The sequence below is a fragment of the Sorex araneus genome, chromosome 3, assembly GCF_027595985.1.
Source record: "Sorex araneus isolate mSorAra2 chromosome 3, mSorAra2.pri, whole genome shotgun sequence".
In the NCBI taxonomy this organism is placed as follows: Eukaryota; Metazoa; Chordata; class Mammalia; order Eulipotyphla; family Soricidae; genus Sorex; species Sorex araneus.
In genome coordinates this window covers 238,677,734-238,686,029 of record NC_073304.1, presented here as the reverse complement: position 1 = coordinate 238,686,029, position 8,296 = coordinate 238,677,734, and the positions used below count along the sequence as shown (strand labels likewise).

The window sequence follows — 8,296 nt, the reverse complement described above, 5'->3', positions numbered from 1 at the left end:
GGGCGGGCGGCGTCCGGCGCGGCGGGGCCGGTCAGCACGCCGGCGGGCTGCGTTCCTCGGAGGGCGGCCGCGCGCTCGGCCGGTGGCCACCGTGCGGGCCCATGGTCTGCGGAGACAAGCACAGGAGACTCGGTGACTGGGGGCGCCCCTCGCCCGGGGGTCCCCGCCCCGCGCGTCCCCACCCCCCACCCCCGCCCGGCCGGAGCCGCCGCCGAGCCCGCCCGAGCGCCCGGCCGCCCCGGAGCCCCGGGTCCCGCGCGCGCACGCACCGGCCCGGCCTCGCGCGGCCCCCGCGGCTCCCGGAGCCCGGCCGCGGCGCTCGGCGCCCCTCTCCGCGTCCCCGCGGGGCCCCGCAGCGAGGGCGCCGCGGCCAAGGGCAGCCGGCGGGGCTGGGCGGCGCAGACCCGGGCCCGCGAGGCCATCACGCACGCACACACTCGCTCGCACACTCGCACTCACTCGCACGCACACCCTCCCCCGCCCCGCGGCCCAAAGGTGTCTCGGAGGAGCAGGCCCGGCCCGGTTCGCCCCCGCCTCCTTCCCAGGTCCACCTTTCACTGCAACCCCCTTAACCGAATAACCATGCTAATCAGGCGAGTAATTTTATTGATTGCAGCTCCAGAGTTTTTTTTATAACCTTCCTTTTCTCCCCTCTCCCATCCCCCCCATGCGTCTTTCCTCCTATTCTTTTGAACCCGCCCCCCCCCCGTCCCTGTGGGACCGGCCCCCAGCGCCCCCCGGCCGCGGGCAGGGGCCCCCCGGCCCGCCGCCCGGTCCCAGGCGCCCCGCGCCGCCGCCGGCGTCACCTGGGCCGCCACGCCGCAGTGCCCGGCCGAGCGTCCCGAGCCCCGAGCTTCCTGGCGAGGCTGGAACAATCACCCCGCCCCCCAATCAAATTCGCCCAGGATCTTCCTCTGCGGATTGGGGGCTTTGGCGGGAGGGGGGGTGTGGAGAGTAGGAAACTGTTCTGTCTCGACGCCCCAGATCGCCCCGGTTCTCTTCTCTCGGGTCCGGGTGCCGCCCCGCCAGTGTGGCGGGGCGCGGGCGGGGACCCCCTCGCCCTCTGGGAGGCCGGCCGACCCCCGGCCTTCGCAGCCCACCTCCGCCTCCCCTCCCCCCGCCCCAGAAAGTCGTGTGTCCCTGCCCTCCACTCCACCCACTGCGCACTGTCCACTCCGCGGCCCAAGTGGGGACGATTCCAGACGCAGGGCGCGGAGCGGAAGCGCGGCGCGCCCGGCCCGGCCTCCCTCGGCTCGCATTGTTCCTCGCCTGCTGTCCCCTGCGACCGAAGGCCGGGGCATCCCCGCCTTCCGCGGCCACCGGCGCGGAAAGCCTGGGTTTCCTTTCTCCAGCGTCCCGCCGTGACCGCGACGCTTCGCGAAGTTTCCCACCTGGTGAACAGCACTTTAAAGGGCTGTATTTAACGCTCCGCGCTCTACGACGCCTTATTTGCAGACGATTTTGTGTTTGATTTAATCTATAACCGAAAACATAATGTATGAAGTGAATACATATTTGCTCAGCTGATAAGCTTTTTTGAATATTTATTCGGAGAGCCTTTGCATGGTAAATAAACGGGTCCCGCGCGGGGCTCCCTTTGTCTCCCGGCTTCCCACCAAGCGGCCCGGCGCGCGGCCCGGCCCGGGTCGAACAAACTCGGCGGCCGCGGCGGGCGGAGCGCGCGGGCCGCGGGGGTCCAGGCGAGGCCGCAGGGGCCGCGGGGAGGCTGGCGCCGGGCGGGAGCCGGGGGGCGCTGGGCGGGACAAAGGGGGGAGGCGGGGAGGGGGCCGGCCGGGGGGGCCGCCGCTTCAAAGGCGCCGCGGGCTGGGGGCTGCGGCGCGGGGCTCCCCGGCGGCCCGGGGTCGCGGGAGCGCCCCGCCGGCCTTCCTTTGTCTCGGGCCGAGCCCCGCGAGTGGCCGGGCGCGAGGCGCAGACCCTCTGGGTCGGTGTCGCCGCCAGCTCGCGGGGGTCGCTCGGTCCTCTGCGCCCGCCGAGCGCCGCGCCGCCCCCCGGGGCCTGCGGCGAGCGGCCCCCACCCGGCGGCTCCCCGAGACTTGGGCGCCGGGGACCCGCTGCCCGGCGCGGCGCCTCGCTGACCTCGGCGCCGGGGAAGGCGCGGGGCGCCGCGCGCGAGCCGCCGGGCCGCTCTCGGCGAGGCTCCGCGCGCGGGTGTGCGCCGAGAAGCGCGTCTCCCGCACCGCCGCGGCCCGCCGCGAGCCGCCGGCTGGGCGGGTCCAGGCACTGCCCGCGCCGGCCGCTCGCCGCGGCGGCCGAACCCGCTCCCTGCGAAACGGCCGCGCCCGCGCTCGCCGGCCCCGGCGCGGCCCAGCGGCCCCCGCCTGCCCACTCGGCGCCAGGCCAGCGAGAGGCGCTCCGGCCGTGGGGGCTCCGCGCCCTACCTTACCGCGCGCGGGGGACGGCCCGCTCGGCCCCCTCCTCCGCCCGCGCCCCCCACCCCACCCCCACCCCTGGAAATTTTTCCGTACTGTTCTGATCGGAATTCGGCCTGGGAAAGCGAAAGCCGAAATTTCAGCCGCCAGCCCTCCCCGCCCCGGTCCCTCGCGCGCGCCGGGGTCCCCGCGGGCGGGGGGCAGACAATCGGGGTGCGTTACTGGGCGCGGCGGCGGCGCCCCAGCCTGCGCGCGGCTCCGCCGGACGCTGCCAGGCGGTCCCTATCCTGTCGCGATTATTTATTTTTAATACTGGGTGTCGATCGAGACAACCAGCGCTCAGAGCAAAGCAAGGACGCATTAGGGGGGGAATTTTAAACCGATCGATAAGATTTTTCCGAGGGGGGAAAAATCGCTCTTCTATATAGTCCATCGTTATACATACATACATATATATATATACATATATATGCCAGCTCGACATTATAACGGATTTTTAAGAGGGACGATATACATAGATAGATACAGATTTATATATCACATCACAATCCTGAATTTCTCTTGCTAAAAAAAATGTAAATCCCCAAAGCCAAAATAAAATAATAAAAATACAAAAACAAAAAAAAATGAAAGCAATTTCAGTTACTTACTGGAGGCTGTTTCCTGGATACAATTGAATGCAATACAATTAAATCAGTAAATGTGACTTTGTTTTGTATTCCTATTGGTATTTTCAATGTGCTGACTGTTGCACTGTAAATGCACGGCTTCCACAACAACGACTCTAGCGAGCCCATCCAGAGCGGCTCTCAAACCTGCAGCCCGGCGCGGCCAGCCACGGGCCCTGCATACTAATAAGCTCGTGCCACTCAGCCCCGAGCAGCCCGCGCTCTGATTGGCCGCTCGGCGCTCCACGACCGGGAGCTCGTGCCACTCATTCGGCGTAAACAGGCCTCCCAATAGGCTGGCGCCGGGCCAGGGAGCTGCCAATCAGGGAGCAGCAGGGTTACTACCGAGCCCGATGGCGCCTAATTCAAGAGCGGCGACTGCGCAGCTCCTCTGCGCAGATCGGGGCTGCTGAATGGGAATGCGGTGGCGCAGGGCGGGAGAGGGAGCGGGGCGAGTGGGAGCGCGTGTCCGGGGCCGAGGGAGAGCCCCCCGCCCTGCTTCTTTCTTTTAATTTAATCCAGCATGTCCGACGTTTGGCTTCTGGTGCGCAGAGGCCGGGAGAAGTAACAGAACACCCGTCTGAGCAGTTCCCAGCAGATGCTTTTTTCAAAAGTACTTGGGATCTGCCTGGCAGGTGGCTGGAACCGGGCGCAGGTCGGCCCAGCGCCCCTAGCGCACCGGCCTCCGCGTCGCCGGGCTAAGATCAGGCATTCAAGGACCCGAAAGCCTGAGCAGCACTGGGTCCAGACACCCCCGCCCAGGGAGCGGGGCCGCGCCTCTGACCATCTTCCGTCCGTTCCGTCTCGGTCTTTATCTCTCCTGGCCACACTGCAGCGGCGCGCCGGTCAGGATGGAGACCGGGAATTTATGGCCCAGACGAAGATTGCCCCTTCTTCACCTGCAAGCAGACCTGGAAGGGGGCACCTCGACGTGCACGAGGCGGGCGAAATTCCGCAACGAAGAAAAGCCCTTGAACTACCGCCTCTCTCTTAGACATACGCAGGGCACTTTTACAAAGTAATCTCTGACATTTCCTTTAGAATGCGGCTCCCCAGGAGAAAACGGGCTCTTCTCAGGGAGTCGAGGTGCCGGCTCAGCGGCCGTGGATCCATCCTCTCGACTCCCCTCCCTCCATATTTGTCTCTGCCGCCTCATCCGGAGACCCGAAAAAGGCTGTTTAAACGAGACGTCAAGGACACCAGCACCGGCACTAGGAACCCTCCCTCCCCCGCCGGCCGCACTCGGCCGGGCACGGAGGAGTTAAAGCCGGAGCCTTCTGTTGTCGGCTTCCTTTCTCCGCCCCCCACTCGCTCCCGCGGGGCCGCCGGGATTGGTTGGCACGCTGCCAGGAAGCTGTCAATCACCGAGTGTAAACAAGGCACTGATTGGCTGTTGTCCAGTCTGCAGCGGGCCTCCTGAAAAAAGCAATTACTGGTCGGGCGGTTTCCAGGCGGCCCGGGCCGCGGGATGAAAGGAGATAAGCCGGGGACCGTTTCCAGGATCCCCGCGGGCCGACCGGGGCGGCCCGGGAGCCGAGGCGCGGCGGAGAGCCCGCGGATCAAAGGAACCCGGAGAGCAGGGGGAGCGGCCGCGGCCGGGCCGGCGTCCCCCGCGGGCCTCCCTGGCCGGGCTGGGGGCGCGGGCGCGGGCGGGCGCCCCGGAGAGCCCGGGCCGCAGGTAAGCGCCGAGGGCGCCGGGCCGGGCTCCGGGGCGGCGCGCGGGCCGCGTCCCGGCTCCGGCGACCCTCCCGGGCTGCGGGCCAGGCCGGCGGCGGCGGCGGCGGGGCGGTGCGGGACGAGCGCCGTGACGCGCGGGAGAGCGGGTAGCGCGCGCGGTTAGGCCGGGCGGTGAGTCGGGCCCGCGGGCGCGCCGGCGCGGGGAGAGGCGGGCGCGGGCTCCGCCGCCGTGTGAGCTCCCGGCCGCCCGCTTCCCGCGCAGCCCGGCTCGGGAGAAAGCGCGCCGGAGCCCCGCGCCCGGAGCCCGGTGCCGCGCGCCCCGCACCCGGAGCCCCGCGCCCCGCACCTCGCACCCCGCGCTCGGAGCCCCGCGCCCCGCACCTCGCACCCCGCGCCCGGAGCCCCGCGCCCGCGCCCAGAGCTCCGTGCCGCGCTCCCCGCACCTCGCACCCCGCGCCCGGAGCCCCGCGCCCGCGTCCGGAGCCCCGCGCCCGGAGCTCCGTGCCGCGCTCCTCGCACCCCGCGCCTGGAGCCCGGGTCCCGCGTCCAGAGCCCCGCGCCCCGCGCCACGCACTGCCGCCGGCGTCTCGGCCCGAGGCCCCAGGCCGGTCGCTGTGGCGGCCCCCGTATTGGGTAAACACTTAGGGTTAGTTTTAACACCGCGTCCGAAATAAAGAGCCTGTGGCACCGTAAGGGAGGCGCCTCGCTCAGTAAGGAGAGGGGGGCCGGGCCGCCCCGTGGGGCAGGGGCGGCGGCCTGGCCAGCTGCCCCGTCCCCGCACTGGGGGCTCCGAGCCTGCGGCGCCGCCGAGCTGGGGGACACTCGGCCGGGGGCAGGGAAGGCCGGGCAGAGGGTGGGGCCTGGACGCGCGGCCGCCCGGACCCCCGCGGCTGGCTGGGCCAGGTTCCTGGATCAGGGGTGAAAACCGGCCTCCCGTCCTGGCGCTCTGCCCCGAGGCTCCGGGCGGGCCTGCCCCCACGCTTTTCTGTCTCCCCCAGACTCTAACGCTTAAATCTAATGGGGTCCCCCCACACCGGCTCTGAACAGCCACGAGGGCGCGGGCGCAGGGCCTGGCGGCGGCCCAGCCCGCCCCCTCCCCGCCCCGCCGGCCCGCAGCGGCGGCCAGTCCCGGGCAGGCCCGCAGGCGGTGGGGCGGAAGGCCCGGGATTCCCTTCACTCCCGCTGTCCAGAGCTAACAAATGTTTTTAATTTGCAGGCGTGTGGAGCAGGCTCTGCGCACTTGCCCGGGTGAGGGAGCCAGGGAAGGGGCAGGGCGCGGGCTCCCCGCAACCCTGCAGCCCTCGCGGCCTGCGCCTTGCGCCCTGTACGGGAGCTCGCAGCCAGCTCTGCCTGGCTGCCGAGGGGGACACACACCGCCTGAAGCTTGCACACACGTCTTGGTGCCCGTGGATGTATCACACTCCAGCGCACGTGACCACACAGCACCACACTCCTGCAGGTACTTGTACATGCAAGAGCCCCCACCCCCTGCCGCTTCCGCAGCCCCCCACACCTGCATGGCCACTTGCCCACAGGCCTGGGTGTCTCAGCTCCCTGGACACCAGCCTTGCTCCTCGGGGTTGTCTGAAGTCAAGAAATAAATCATTTGTCACACAAGAGGGGCGTGGGGCTCAGCCGGGCCCAGCCGCCACAGAGCAGCCCCATTGTTCCCCAGCCCTGCCCAAGCCGCCGCCTGCCTTCTTCCCAGAGGCCCAGCCACGGTCTGAGGGGCAGAGGTGCGGGCCTGGGACCTCCGGGAAGGGATGGGCTCCAGGCCTTGTTCCCTGGGGCAGCGGCCGACTCAGACCAGGTAAGTGGGCGGGCTGCAGGTCCTCCCACCCACAGGACATTTGCACCCAGCCCGGGGCTGCATCCCAGTGAGTCTCAAAGGACAGCTCTGGACTCAGAGAAGGAGGTGGTGACCCCACATTCCCAGGGGGCCTTCTGCCCCGCCCCAGGGCTTCTTCCTTCCCCTTGGTGGGGGCAGGGCTCCATGGAGCACTGAGCTGGGAAGCCCCCGCCTATAAGCTGCTCCGTGCCCTGACTCCAACGGTGGGATGGGGCCCGGCCCCAGGTGTGGCCAGTTCCCCAGTGGGGCAGGCCTGGGCGGGGAGAAGGCTGTCCTGGGGACAAAGGCTCCGAGGGAGCTGCCCAGGGCCGGGAGCCCCCAAGCCCACCTGGCTCTGCAGCTGCTCTGGCCCCAAGGCGGGAGGCCGCATGTTCCGAGGCCGATCTCGGCTGGGGGTGTAGATGTGGGAAGAGTGATGGGTGGCACAGACGGCACCAGGAATCTCCCAGCCTGGGGGCCCAGCCCCCAAGTTTCTTCTCTGAAGGCAGCTCTTGGTGAAGGGCCTGCAGATGACGGCCTGCGGGACCCCAGGAGCCCTGCATCTCTCCCCCGGCCAGTGCGGGAGGGGACCTGAGGGACGGCCCAGGCTAGATCTGCTCCTCGGCAGAGGGACAAGGTTCTTGGGTGGGACACCCAGAGTCTGGCCCCAGAGCCCCCAGGGTAGGCAGACCCTGCTGAGGCAGGCAGGTGTGGGGGCTGCTTCCTTCAGGCTCCGCCCCAGAGCCCCGCCCAGAGCTCGGGGTGGGTTTGCAGTGATCCTTGGGGGCTGTTGGTGGGTCTGTGCTCTGGGGATGGCCCTGACTCCAACCCCAGCTGTGTGCAAGCCAGCGCCAGGGGCTCTCAGGCTAGTCCAGCCCATGCAGCTGCCCTCTGGGGGGTCTCACCCTCACCCCCGCTGCCGCCTTACACACTGTGGGGACGCGGAGGATGGACAGGCCACCCACCCGCTGCTGCACCTGTTTTCGGGGAGTGCATGGCTTGTGCTGTCACATAGCACAAGGGCCTGTGGCCACCGTTTCTTTGGCTTCACATCTTAGCCACCACACACACACCCCCCAGCACTTTTGTTAACAGACCAGTGATCCACGGCACCACCAAAACTCGGCTGTGCTCTGTGGGAACTTGGGTGCAATGATTGGTGCCTGGGCCGCACAGCCCAGGGCCACCCCAGGAAGGGGAATGTGTGGCCGTCTGGTAGATTTACATTATTTTGATTGCTTAGGCTATTATAGGTACTAATATGAATTTTTAGCATTAAATTACTTGTTAGAAGTAGAGTATTATTCTGGATAGATTTTTATGGAGGCCACTGCTCCATTCCATCCATTTGGGGCACGGGCATGGGAGCACACCCAGCAGTGCTCAGGGATCACTTCTGGCAGCGCTCGGAGGGCCGTGTGGGGTGCTGGGCATGGAACCTGAGCTGGCCACCGGTACAGCAGGTGCCTGACCCACTGCTCTCTCCCCAGCCATCGTCACTGGGCTTATTTAAAAATGACCCTCTCGGGGCAGAGCCATGGTACAGTGTGTGTGTGTGTGGGCGCTGACCTGGCTCTGCCCGGAGCCCTGAGTACCGCTGGGGGAGGCCCCAAAAGAAAGCAATAAAATAAACTCGGGGGGCTGGAGCAGTGGTCCAGCGGGTTGGCTGCCCAGGTGGCACCTCCAGCCCCTGAGCCCCGAGCACAGAGCCAGGAGCGAGCCTGCGGCCAGGC

The 8,296-nt window shown here is 68.3% G+C and overlaps 1 long non-coding RNA gene across 1 annotated transcript; it reads left to right on the top strand.

Annotated features, from left to right (window-relative positions):
• Window positions 1-3,528: 3,528 nt before the first annotated feature.
• On the top strand, window positions 3,529-7,442 carry LOC129403630 (uncharacterized). Its single transcript, XR_008629341.1, has 3 exons — window positions 3,529-4,736; window positions 5,952-6,194; window positions 6,411-7,442. It is a non-coding gene; the product is annotated as an uncharacterized LOC129403630 (long non-coding RNA).
• The last annotated feature ends 854 nt before the right edge of the window (window positions 7,443-8,296 follow it).